Source organism: Palaemon carinicauda, chromosome 10, assembly GCF_036898095.1.
Source record: "Palaemon carinicauda isolate YSFRI2023 chromosome 10, ASM3689809v2, whole genome shotgun sequence".
NCBI classification, from domain to species: domain Eukaryota; kingdom Metazoa; phylum Arthropoda; class Malacostraca; order Decapoda; family Palaemonidae; genus Palaemon; species Palaemon carinicauda.
In genome coordinates this window covers 122,033,147-122,046,134 of record NC_090734.1, presented here as the reverse complement: position 1 = coordinate 122,046,134, position 12,988 = coordinate 122,033,147, and positions in this window count along the sequence as shown.

The following is a 12,988-nucleotide window of genomic DNA, read 5'->3' as shown; positions in this document are numbered from 1 at the left end:
CGACACACAAACCCTTTCATCATAATGAGTTTTCCTCATTGTTTATATATTTGATATATTTAGATGATACTGTCAATTGAATAAGAAAAACACGGTCTCAGTCGTTTTTTAATTCTTGTCTTATGAGTACCAGCGCGCATCCATGCCGGGGGATAGGCATTCCTCCTTTTCCTCCCAATTTTTACTCTAAATATAATTTCATAGGCTTTCAGTAGATAGATGAATTTTCTCATTTAATTTTCAGTTACTTCATTAGTCTATGTCATAGGGAAATTTATTATAAAATCAATTATTTTTAGTACAAATAATAGCATATGAACATTAATTAACAAATCTCTTTAAACAAGGATTAAAAGTACAGTACACAAGGTATATAAAAGTTAGTTCCTGTCAGATATTTCAAAAAGGCTAAAATTAAATGGTTCAGAAGTTAGTAAAAACACCATCCTTTTGATATGCACATGACACATCGGTAACATATTCAGCACATTTATTGAACTGAAAATAAATGATTCTATGAAACTAACTATGATATGAAAATAACTTCCGTACAGATTTTTTTATGACGTGAATATCTATATCCTGAATTTTTTTTTTTTTTTTTTTTTTTTTTTACCTTCAAAATAGATCGAATAGAACTGAACCGAAAATAGATTATCCTGGCAGGGCCTTGGCAGCCTGATCAATAGGTCAGCATATATTACATCCCGGTTGATTGAAATTGATTGACAAACTGCCAATTTGCGATGCGGAGGGAGCATCGGTAACCCGGATAATTGTTTGACACTGGCTGTAGGTGTTATTCCCCGAGGAATGTCAACACGTTTTTGGATATTTATCATATGGGCATTTTTTATTCAAAATCGTCCAAATGGAATTATTTCTCTGAATGCCAACTCACATTTCATTACATATATTTTTTGACAATGAAATGGGCAGAATAAATTATGTACTATTTTATTCTGAATTTTAGCTCACAATTTATCGGCAGTTAGTAGGTTACCAGAAAAATTATATAGATTTTATTTTTCAACATTGATATACATGGTTAGCTTTGGTTTTTTTAATTTCGAATTTTTGAGGTGAATGATATACATGGTTAGCTTTGGTTTTTTTAATTTCGAATTTTTGAGGTGAAATATGTGATTAACTAATGATAACATTCATGTTACATTTCTTGTACCATTTATCTCGTTACTTTCAAGGAGCTAGTATAAAAGATACTCTTGAACTGAAAGCCGTACAATGTAATGTCATATCAAATCTGCAAAAAACAGTTCACAATATGTTCATCATACAAAGACTCATTCATTGATGTTCAGTGACGTAATGGTAACCTTGGTATTCTCACAAATGAATTCATTGGCTCTCAAGTTTGCCAGAATGATTGAGAGAAAGTAATGTATCCAGCAAGGTCTCCTGTGCTCTACCTTTCCAGGGTATCGTATCGAAGGATTGGGATGTGGGCTTGTTGCAGTAAAGGTTTAAAGGTCGGTCAGGAATGACAGCGGCTAAGGACAGGAGAGCGCCATAGAGACTGAACATATATACATATGATCAGCGCCCCAAGCCCCTGTCCATTAAGTAAGAACCAGGGAGTCCCGAACAATGGCTGCTGATGAGTCGACAGGTAGACCTATAGGCTCCCCGAAACCCCCATCCTTATATCACATGTATGGGGAAGCTGCAGACATCACTGGAAACTATCGAGCTTAAGAGGGTCTTGTACTCCCGTCCAACAGACTGTCAGGCAAGGAAGTTTCTTACAGGCTACCACAGCCTAGTTCTGTATGTAAATTTTTCTTATTAGACTATATTTCCTTTTCGTCAAATCAAGGTAGTTTACCGTCTGTCATTTTCCTAAGCTAAAATCTTCAGACTTTAAAATACAAACAAAATACTTATATGATTTTTTGTTGTCTTTTTATGAGCATAGCAAGTGCAAAGTTAATGTTAATAGGGTCCTATCAAATGAATTTCCAGTGAACAGTGGAGTACGCCAAGGGAATGTGTTGTCACCTATGTTATTTATCCTCCTCATGGATTCAGTAATGCATAGAAAAGATGTGGATAGCGGAGGATTGGAGTGGATTAGTAACAGGAAATTAGCTAACCCAGAGTATGCTGATGATGGTGTCCTTATTAGCAAAACGCCACAGGACTTGCAAAGCTTGCTTACCAGAATGCATGAAATTTCACATGAGGTTGGGTTCAAGATAAATACTGTCGAAGACAGAGATGATGAGAATGGAAAATGAAATATTATTGGAAGGATAAAGGGTTAATGAGGTGGAATCATTTAAATATTTAGGAACTATGACCTCTAATACAGGGTCTTTAGAATTTTGAGTTTGATGAAAGATTGAAAAAAAGAAAATCATACAATGGCTAGGTTAAGTAAATTTTGGAAATCAAATCGCCTGAAATTACATATAAAAATCAAGCTATATATCAATTTAATGAGATCGGTGTTACTGTATGGACATGAGTCGTGGCATGACAATGAAAAAATATCCTACATACCTCTCAGATGGATATTGGGAGTTAAATGGCAGGACAGGATTAGAGATGAAACTATCAGAGAGATTACTCAAGTGCCATATGTGGATGAGATCATGGTGAGGGGTAGATGGAGATGGTTTGGGCATGCTCTTCGCACTCCTCAAGAGAGATTAGTTCACCAAACTTTTCAACTGGGCTCCACAAGGCACTAGAAGAGTTGACTGACCCAGGCCTACATGGCTTAGGACTATGAAACGTGAATTAGGAGATGTTGACTGGAGAAGTGTTGATTTAAAAGCTGAAGATAGAAACGACTGGCGAAATATGAGCCCCTTAACGTCAATAGACGTAGGAGGAGATGATGATGTGAATATTGATTGATTAGCTTGAATGATGAGTTACTTGAAGGCGTTAATTACAGAAAGAAATTATTGTTGTATCTTTCAATAAAAAAAAAGAATGTGGAAACTGCATTATAAATTACGTCTTTTATAAAGTGGGTAATTTACTTTATGCTCCCAATAAATGACTAATTCATTGGCAAACAGGGTTGTTATGCCTTAGTCAAACATTACGAGCTGTGAAAATGATGTATGAAATTAATGTTTGAGATTTATGCTATATCTAAAGTGTAATGATAATATTCGGAATTTGTATCAAGAATGAAGGACAATTACTAGAAAGCTTTTTTTTAGGAATTAAAATATTCTGTAGATATTTCATTGTGGTTAAAGTGCGACAAATGCAGTTCGGCAAATAAGTTAATTTTTCATATAATCAAATATTGCTTTGTAAAGGTGGATAGTTATTTTTTTACTTCCTTCTTGTTCTCTTTCCCTTAACTCTTATATATATATATATATATATATATATATATATATATATATATATATATATATATATATATATATATATATATATATATATATATATATTTACTTCCTCCTTGTTCCCTTTCCCTTAACCCATATATATATATATATATATATATATATATATATATATATATATATATATATATATATATATATATATATATATATATATAAATTTATATATATATATATTCATTTGTCTCATAATCCCAGTTATCTACCCTTCTTTATATTTTGTTATTTCCAAGTCTAAGTTATTTAAAATTTCGTTTTACTCTCAACAATAATGGATTTGTAGACATCTAAAGAAAGCCAACAGACTTATCAATGAAGAGATTTGGTGCCTTTATTACACCTGGTCCGGTAAACGGTAAGCTTTTCTTATGGGTCTTTGCAACGTCCCCTCGACCTTAGCAGCACATAATTATTATCCTTTTACTATATCTCCGATCCCTCTTCCTTTTTTCCCATCTTGCTCTTCAACCTGTCAACAGAGTTGTGGTGGCCGAGGTGGTAACGTCCCAGACTGGTGAACGCTAGACTGAGGTTCGATTCCCGCTCAGATTAGTTAGTTTCTTTGGTGGCTACAACCTCACCATCTTGCTCTTCAGCCTGTCAACAAAGTTGTGGTGGCCGAGGTGGTAACGTCCCAGACTGGTGAACGCTAGACTGAGGTTCGATTCCCGCTCAGATTAGTTAGTTTCTTTGGTGGCTACAACCTCACCATCTTGCTCTTCAGCCTGTCAACAAAGTTGTGGTGGCCGAGGTGGTAACGTCCCTGACTGGTGAACGCTAGACTGGGGTTCGATGCCCGCTCAGATTAGTTAGTTTCTTTGGTCGCTACAACCTCACCATCCTTGTGAGCTAAAGATTGCTGGTTTGGGGGAGCGTATAGGAAATTGCTGAGTCATCAGCACGCATTGCTTGGCCCTCCTTGGTCCTAGCTTGGGTGAAGAGGGGGCTTGGACGCTGATCACATGTATATATAGTCAGTCTCTAGGGCATTGTCCTGCTCGATAGAGCAATGTCACTGTCCCTCGCCTCTGCCATTCATGAGAAGACCTTAAACCTATAAGTGAGCTCCCCCCCCCTCGAGTTGCGCCATCACTGAATATCCCCAGAAGCTTCAGCTCAGGTCCATATAGCCCAATTCACACACACATCCAAAAGACTTCCGTTGGAAGTCCCGCATTTGGAGGTGAGATGAATATAGACTCTGGAGAATTTCCAGAGACATCAAGCACCGTGACAGTTTCATCAAAGTTGATGCACCGCGTTACTCATGTCCTGACGGATCAGATAACGGCGCACAGCGCATTTCCTTTGTCCTTCAATCACCCCATGTCACGCAGTCATTCGTCTCGATTGGACTTTTAACCTTAATGAAACGATCCAATCATGTTGAATAGGGTTTTGAGAACGGTTAAAGGAGATCGAAGCCAGAGTCCTTCTTAAGGGAGACTTAATGCCAAACGATTTCTCTTCTTAATGGGCAAAGTTTTCTCGGCTATTAATTGAATTACTCTCGGTTCATGAAACAAACCAGCCAATATCCAAGGCTTTGAGGTCAGGTGCTGCCATCTGGTGTTTGAACCGGAAAACGATCTCTTTATTTCCCTACGAGTATTTATTAGATTTTCTCTGGTGGTGGTTTTTTATATTTTTTTTTATTTGCTGTTTATTTTATTAAGGTAGATTGATAAATGTGTAAATTTATATTTTCCACAATTTTTCCGCATCTTTTTTATCAATTCCTTTTTGTATAAAGTAAAAAATTATTAACTTCATATTTATTTCCAGTTACATCACTTGGCCTTTGTGGGTCTATGCAGTCACATTTCTGTAATGTATGAATATTTTGCAAAAAGAATAAATTAAAATGCATTTTATATACTGGAATAGCTTTTGTATTTTTTTTAAATTTTATTTTTTTCATTTTACATAATTTTATTGTGCATTTAATGCATGATTAATATTAGCGAATAATATTTAAGTAGATCCTCTTGAGCTATGGTAACTGGGGTCCCTCGTATGTTAAACACTATTAAAGTATAAAAAAAAAAATAAAATAAAAAAAGTTCCCTTTTTTTTTTAGTTGCAGTTGTATAACACTTAATGAAACAAAGATTTTGTAATAGTTATAGGGTCATATACTCTATGTGATACTAAATTACTCATGAGCGTAAGCAGTTGATGTGTAGAGAAAATATAAACAAATGCTCTCTCTCTCTCTCTCTCTCCTCTCTCTCTCTCTCTCTCTCTCTCTCTCTCTCTCTCTCTCTCTCTCTCTCTCTCTCTCATAGTAGTAGTAGTAGTAGTTGTGTGATAGGGAGAATTCTCGGTTATCTAATACAAGATCCCAGCTTCGACTATTGACAAAGACACACCTTTTTAAGAATTTAGTATCCTGGTAGTTTGACGACTAAAGTGTGTGTCGTCTTTGCTTTTTAAGAGCACCTGTCCGTACAGAAGGAAAATCCTGGAATCAGCCATCATAAATCAATCAAACACAATGGACTTATCCGAAGGCCAATGAAAAGCTGACACAGTGGACAATACTCTTCTCAACCCGATCATATAGAAGATAATCCACGAAGACCGATCACCAGATATGCATCAGAGGTCAAGACATCCTCCGAGCGGCTCAACAATACGAAGACGCACCTGGATGTAATTAAATTTGGCTAATCCTTCCAGCACTTATAACAACCTTAGAACAATTGGAAACACCTTTTTGCTCTCCAATATAAACCGTCACTGTCCATTGTATTATTATCTACGGGCCGACAAAGGGAAAGGCCCGTGCCTACAAGAAGTGTTGGCTTTAATACACTACTGTATTCCTCATTTTTACTTTACACCATGAAGAGGGTAAATGTGTATTGGTTGAAATATAGTGATTTAGTTACATTTCCTTTGTTCCTTTTATGGGCCTGTTTGAAGAAGCGTGTTAAACTTTTCGATTACAGTTATACGTAAGACATATATATATATATATATATATATATATATATATATATATATATATATATATATATATATATATATATATATATATATATATATATATATATAGATAGTAGGTAGATAATACAGTGGACAGTGACGGTTTATATTGGAGAGCAAAAAGGTGTTTCCAATTGTTCTAAGGTTGTTATAAGTGCTGGAAGGATTAGCCAAATTTAATTACATCCAGGTGCGTCTTCGCATTGTTGAGCCGCTCGGAGGATGTCTTGACCTCTGATGCATATCTGGTGGTCGGTCTTCGTGGATTATCTTCTATATGATCGGGTTGAGAAGAGTATTGTCCACTGTGTCAGCTTTTCATTGGCCTTCGGATAAGTCCATTGTGTTTGATTGATTTATGATGGCTGATTCCAGGATTTTTCTTCTGTACGGACAGGTACACTTAAAAAGCAAAGACGACTCACTCCAGTTAATCCGGTACCCTAAATCTCTTAAGGTGAACGAAAATACCTGAGTTTTCAAAGCCATACAAACGGTTGAGGCACGTTTCATTCATGTTCGGATAATCATTGAGATAGAGAACGGCCCGTTCGTCCAACGTTTGTCACAATCCCCACATGGTACCTGATAAACACCGGATTGTATATCTTATATTTTGATAAACATTAATAAGGGTGCTTCCTATGGTCTTGGGGTATGAAAAAACAAAGGGGTTCTCAGTTTTAATGTTATTTGTTATAGTTTTAATACCTTCTATATATGGGAGTTTTATTTTATTTTTAAAATCTTTTTGGTTAGTAACATCATGATCTTTATAATATATCGTGTTGGCTTTGTTGATGGCCTTTTCTATGACGTACGTCGGGTCGAATAGCTGGGCGAGTTGTTGACGAATGATTTCAAATTATTTACTTAAGTAGGCTTGGGAACAGAATCTCAAGCCTCTAAGAAATAGATCACAAGCTACTCCAATTTTTACAGAAATGTCATAACTAAAATGAATGTAAGAAATAGAGATAGTTGGTTTTCTATACACAGTGAAATTGTACCCTGACGATTCCCTTTTAATTAGTATATCCAAAAAAGCTAATTTTCCATCTTTTTCCCATTCAGTTTTAAATATTATGCTAGGGCTAGGGAATATAGATTACTGAAAAATATATTAAAATCTCCCCAGCTATCATCCCAATACCTGAAAATGTCATCAACATAGCGTTGCCAAACCATGTTCGTAGTTTTAATCGTTGTTAAAATCTTGGCTTTAAAGTACTCCATGTACAGATTGGCTAAAGGTGGGGATAACGGGCTGCCCATACTACAACCTTTTTTTTTTTTTTTTTCTTTTTTTTTTTCTTAATTACCATTGAAAGGGAATACGTTATTTGTCACACGCAGTTTAATTAACTTAATTGTCTTTTCATTACCAAGGAGGAACTGATCTTCATAGTGGATTAATTTTTCCCTCAAGAAACCTAGTACATCATTGATCGGGATCTTTGCAAATAGTGATTCTACGTCAAGACTTTAAAAATTTAAATTGCATACCGGGATATTTAATCTGTTGAATTTCTGGATAATAAAGCCTTCTGCATGCTGAATATGAGCGGAAGAAAACGCCCTAGAAAGGGAGACAGCGAGTCTGCCAACCCTTTTGATATATTATACAAAGCGGCTCAACAATACGAAGACGCACCTGGATGTAATTAAATTTGGCTAATCCTTCCAGCACTTATAACAACCTTAGAACAATTTGAAACACCCTTTTGCTTTCCTATATAAACTGTCACTGTCCACTTTATATCTCATTTTTACTTTACACCCCGAAGAGGGCCAATGTGTATTGGTCGAAATGTAGTGATTTATTTATATTTCCTTTGGTTCTCTTATGGGCCTTTTTGAAAAAAAAACACACACACACACACACACACACACACACACACACACACACACACACACATATATATATATATATATATATATATATATATATATATATATATATATATATACATATATATATATATATATATATATATATATATATATATATATATATATATATATATATATATATATACTCACATATATATATACACATATATATATTTATATATATAATATATATATATATATATATATATATATATATATATATATATATATATATATATATATATACACATATATATATATACACCAAGGCACTTCCCGCAATTTTGATTGGTAGCCGACATCAAACAAATGAAAAAAAGGGGACCTTTCCTTTCTACGCTCCTCCCAGCCTGACGAGGGACTCAACCAAGTTCGGCTGGTACTGCTAGGGTGCCACAGCCCACCCTCCCCTGTTATCCACCACACATGAAGCTTCATAACACTGAATCATCCAAGGCGACCGTAAGGAGCAGCAGGGCCTAACGGAACTGCATCACAATCGCTCGCCATTCATTCCTATTTCTAGTACAGTGTATATATATATATATATATATATATATATATATATATATATATATATATATATATATATATATATATATATATATATATATATATATATATATATATATATATATATATATATACATACATACATATACCAAAGGCACTTCCCCCAATTTTGGGGGGTAGCCGACAACAACAAGAAACAAAACAAAAAGGGGACCTCTACTCTCTACGTTCCTCCAGCCTAACTAGGGACTCAGCCGAGTTCAGCTGGTACTGCTAGGGTGCCACAGCCCAACCTCCCACATTTCCACCACAGATGAAGCTTCATACTGCTGAGTCCCCTACTGCTGCTACCTCCGCGGTCATCTAAGGCACCAGAGGAAGCAGCAGGGCCTACCGGAACTGCGTCACATTCCCTCGCCATTCATTCCCATTTCTAGCACGCTCTCTTGCCTCTCTCACATCTATCCTCCTATCACCCAGAGCTTTCTTCACACCATCCATCCACCCAAACCTTGGCCTTCCTCTTGTACTTCTCCCATCAACTCTTGCATTCATCACCTTCTTTAGCAGACAACCATTTTCCATTCTCTCAACATGGCCAAACCACCTCAACACATTCATATCCACTCTAGCCGCTAACTCATTTCTTACACCCGTTCTCACCCTCACCACTTCGTTCCTAACCCTATCTACTCGAGATACACCAGCCATACTCCTCAGACACTTCATCTCAAACACATTCAATTTCTGTCTCTCCATCACTTTCATTCCTCACAACTCCGATCCATACATCACAGTTGGTACAATCACTTTCTCATATAGAACTCTCTTTACATTCATGCCCAATCCTCTATTTTTTTACTACTCCCTTAACTGCCCCCAACACTTTGCAACCTTCATTCACTCTCTGACGTACATCTGCTTCCACTCCACCATTTGCTGCAACAACAGACCCCAAGTACTTAAACTGATCCACCTCCTCAAGTAACTCTCCATTCAACATGACATTCAACCTTGCACCACCTTCCCTTCTCGTACATCTCATATATATATATATATATATATATATATATATATATATATATATATATATATATATATATATATATATATATATAAATATATATATATATATATATATATATATATATATATATATATATATATATATATATATATATATGCACACTCACCAACAATAAGCACAACCGTACAAATCCACTATAGGACAAAGTCTTCAATAATGTCCATATTCACAAATAGGGTTTCGCCAGCTGTCTTCACCACGCTGGCCACTGGGGATAGTTGGCCACCGGAAACCAACCTAACGTGGGTGTCCCTGACTAGTACAGAAAGGGGATAATATATATATATATATATATATATATATATATATATATATATTTATATATATATATATATGTGTGTGTGTGTGTGTGTGCGTGTGTGTGTGTGTGCGTGTAAATATCACCCACGAATGGCATTTAATACCGAATTCTATCTTGGGAATATACATCCACTTGGAATTCATTTTATGGTAACAGCTTCTGGCCGGGTAGAGATTTGAACCCCCACCTGTTCGGCTGGAAACCATGCCTGCAGGGACCATACCGACTGAGCTATCAAGAGCTATCAGTCGGTATGGTCCATGCAGGCATGGTTTGCAGCCGAACAGGTGGGGGTTCGAATCTCTACCCGGTCAGAAGCTGTTACCATAAAATGAATTCCAAGTGGATGTATATTCCCAAGATAGAATTCGGTATTAAATGCCATTCGTGGGTGATATTTACATTGATTGAAATCACGTGTGCTTGTGATATATATTCATATATATATATATATATATATATATATATATATATATATATATATATATATATATATATTGTAATATTTATCACGACAGTTAACACACGATAAGCATACATGTATGATGCCACGAAAATTGAAATTAAAAACATTATTAACGATAATACTCTTGTCTAAGCTACATCGTCCGACTTGCATGTCATTATGGTGAAATTATTAACTCGATAAAAATTTTCCCCTGTACTTAATACATGCATACACACACACAAACACACACACACACACACACACACACACATATATATATATATATATATATATATATATATATATATATATATATATATATATATATATATATATATGTGTGTGTGTGTGTGTGTATGTATGTGTGTTGTATGTTTGTGTGTGTATGCTTGGGCAGATATATCATGCTTGTATACTTTGCATCAGCCTAGGAAAATTCCACATTTCGGTTTTGGAACCCCTTCAGAGAAAGACCCTCTACCTCTTTTTAACGTTCGCTTGCAGTCCACGGGAACGAATTACATATTTTAACAACTGCGTCGTTAACAGTAATCTTCATAGTTATCCTGACGGAGTGATCATGTATCCCGTAGCTCTTTTAAAGCTATGGGAAGTTTCCTGTGCATCTGAATTTCCCCACCAGGGCGCGCACAGTCACAGTCAGGTAGGCGCACGAGCCACCAAGCTCCTTTTTGAAGCATCTGTTCCATACCTGTACGTTTCCGTACACTCAAGTACACAGCCCTAACCGGATGTATAGGTCACTGGCAACCCGGTGCGCTAATGAATATTTAAAAGGGTGTTTTTAAATTAATTGAATTTATTTAATTAATGAAAGTCTCTCTCTCTCTCCCCCTTTCCTCGTAACCCTTGGATCCAAAAGAATGAAATGGAAAGAAGATAAAGTAGCGATGAAAAGGGTATAAGCCATGGGGATTAAGAGGAAGGTTAGGGGAAGAAAAGGAGGGTGTCACGGGAAGGATTTAACGAAAACAACAGAAAGGGGACGATGACGGATTTATAAAGAGGGTCCCGACCGCCATATTGGGTGAGGGTTCGGTTCTAACAATGCAAGATGAATGGCCAGGGAAAGAGAAGAGGAGGGGGAGGGGGAGGGGGATAGCAGTAAGGGAGTTTCCCCTATGGCCTTGCAAAAGGATTATGGAAACCACACAGTGAGAGAGAGAGAGAGAGAGAGAGAGAGAGAGAGAGTTGGTAGACATGGCTCTGCATGATTAAAGAGAGTGACTAATGCTGAAGATCCCTGTGTCATTGTGTTTGGGTTGGTGAGGGTTTCGAGGGATTCTACCTGGAATTCATGAAGCCATACAAGTATGTAAGAGCTTACACATACACACACATACATAGAGCTGGCTGAAGTGGTGTAGCTTTGAGCTAGTCGCCCAAGTGGATGTGAAAACTCGTAGGTAGATAAAAAGTGAAAGTAATCAACATAACTAATCTCTAAAATCAGGTACATTGTAACATTTCCGAGAAATGAAAGCTAGGGATCAAACGAATTTAAGATCCCCCTAACACCAGGTACCAAATTTAGTGTGCAGTAAATGATAACTCAGAAATTTTAAATTATTCGCAGGAAGCAAAGCAGAACTATTGGAAAATATCTTGGAACACGTGAAGTTATCAATAAAAGAATTTTAATGGTTTATGACAGTTTGGGAACGCTAGAAATAATATGGTTAAAATGTATTTTTATTTAGGAAGTGTATTAGGGTAGTATTGTGTGGTAGTTCTCTTTGGATATAATGTTAGATTTTTTGCTTATGAAGCACCTATTATAATTTTAAAGATGATTGAAGGTGAAAAGGTGGAAAAACTGGATTTTATGTGTGGGACCTTTGTTAAAAGATAATAATGTAAGGTGTTCTCTTCCTAACCTAGGTAGTAGGTTGGCCAGGGTACCAGCCACCCGTTGAGATACTACCACTAGAGAGTTATGGGGTCCTTTGACTGGCCAGACAGTACTACGTTGGATCTTTATCTCTGGTTACGGTTCATTTTCCCTTTGCCTACACATACACTGAATAGTCTGGCATATTCTTTACAGATTCTCCTCTCTCCTCATACACCTGACAACACTGAGATTACCAAACAATTCTTCTTTTCTCAAGGGGTTAACTACTGCACTGTAATTGTTCAGTGGCTACTTTCCTCTTGGTAAGGGTAGAAGAGACTCTTTAGACTCTAGTCTTGGGTAGGGCCATAGCCTCTGTACCATGGTCTTCCACTGTCTTGGGTTAGAGTTCTCTTGCTTGAGGGTACACTCCGGCATGCTATTCTATCTAATTTCTCTCTTTCTTGTTTTGTTAAATTTTTTATAGTTATATAGGAAATATTTATTT